The sequence below is a fragment of the Seriola lalandi genome, unplaced genomic scaffold (assembly GCF_002814215.2).
Source record: "Seriola lalandi dorsalis isolate HSWRI2012SDOR001 ecotype SW California unplaced genomic scaffold, Sedor1 jcf7180002053791, whole genome shotgun sequence".
NCBI classification, from domain to species: domain Eukaryota; kingdom Metazoa; phylum Chordata; class Actinopteri; order Carangiformes; family Carangidae; genus Seriola; species Seriola lalandi.
Genome location: NW_019524344.1, coordinates 17471 through 19583, shown reverse-complemented (window position 1 = coordinate 19583; position 2113 = coordinate 17471).

The window sequence follows — 2113 nt, the reverse complement described above, 5'->3', positions numbered from 1 at the left end:
CCTCATCAATTTGCTGATTGAGCTTCCTGTGCTGGAGGTTAGTATCAGATCTGTCCAGCAGGGGGCACTATTGTATTTTACATTCAGTACTTCAACACATTGATCTGCAGCAGTGAAAATGCACATTTTCCTAACTCTTTGTTTTTCACCTTTGTTTCACCACAGGAAGTGGTAGGAAAGGAACTGTCAGTTTTTATATAAAACACCACAAATAAGACAATAAATATCGAAAAACATTACAACTGTGTCCACAGCAATGCCAATCTAGAAAATGTGAGTTCATAATTACTTTAATAAAACAATAATTTTGAATAATTTCTAAATACATGTCATAATTTTTTTAATTATTATTATTTATTTATTTATTTTTAAATTGCACCTGAAAGTGTTTTACTTCATTACTTTGTCTTCCAGTAACAAAATAATGAAAAATTCAATTTTTGCTTATATTTTATTTATAAAAAAACAAAAAAACAACACAATTATTCATACAAGACACAAAAAGATTATTTTTAATTTTACTCATGAAGGGAAAAAACCATAAACTATAAAGAAAAATATAAACAAACTACAGAACAGACAATGACTTGGTCCTTCGTCAATACAAATACAAATATACAAGATCAATTCTCAGTAACAGCAGCAACAGTTGGGATGTTAAAAACAAAGAATACAGAGCGTTTTTTCATTTTTACTGTACAAATGTGAAATTAGAAAGTCTGTGGAGATCTATGCTGTCCTTGTAGTGGCTTATTAAATATCATTAAACCATCGAGATTAAATCTCCCATCATCTCTCTTTAGCTTTTAATACATGAGCACGGTGCATATTGAAAAATGTCTGTAAACATGAATAATATCCACCGGAAAATCAACACGCACGTGATAATGCTGCTAATTTGCAGAGTGGCTCACGTGATGTGAAGTCACATGCAGACAGACAGACATGTACACCCCCCCACACACACACACACACACACACACACACACTTTTCATCTGATGCCACTATAACGAGGGTAAATTTCTACTTGTCCACCACCTCAGCTCATGATGGGAAACCTCTACAACCCGAAGGACACGCTCGTACTTCCTCACACCAGCTGCACACGTGAACAATGAAGCCGGTTTTTCTGGATGTAATCATCCCTCCTGTCCATACTGGCCATGCAGAAATCTCTTCCACAGTCTGTGTTCACTGTACAACATATATCCAAAAGTTCAGCTAAGCTAATATGAGCAAGTGAGTTAATAAAAACAAGTTAATATTTTACATATTTACAGTTTCTTTGGTCCCTTTGTGTTTCAATTCCTCGACTGCACAGAAACACTAAAATTAAAAAGAGGGAATTTTGTAATAAAAGTGCGAACTTTGAAAGATCACCACTTGTTTTGACTCATTTGACCTTTAGATAAAGCGTTGAATAGATTTTCTCTCAGAGCGAGGACTCACTCACGCTGAATGACATGAGGAAGGGATCTTTGTAATGTGTTGTATGAACAGGAGGAAGAGCACGTCAACCAAAAACTGATTCAGAGTTTATATGGGCGAAATAATCAACCTGCACGCATGCTAGCTGCACATATACAAACATTAGCAGTACCATGATAACATAGCAGTGGTAGCATTAGCATGTAGCATACAGAGCACAACATAATTCTTGAAGGACCAGTGTGTAGGATTTAGTAGAATCTATTGGCAGAAATTGAATATTCGTAATCACGTACGTTAGCTCAGATTGAGCCCTTCATATCTACATAGCGTCCATGGAGCCCGCCATGTTGCACCGCCATGTTTCTACAGTAGCCCTGAACGAACAAACCAAACACCGACTCTAGACACAGACTAGGCATTTTTATGTTACCTGAAGGCCGCCGTAGGTTCTCCTACACGCTTGGTCGCAGCTGGTTGCAATCTACAACCTCACCACTAGATGCCACTAAATCCTAACGCATTGGACGTTTAACCACATTACATCGAGTTTAAGGAAAGCTCAAAAACAGGGTAATTAAACCCAATATGATGGATATAGTGTTAAAGTGTTGATACACATTATTTTTAACCCTGACACGACCAACTCTGAAATTACACATCTGTCTTCAGTTGTCCAATGAC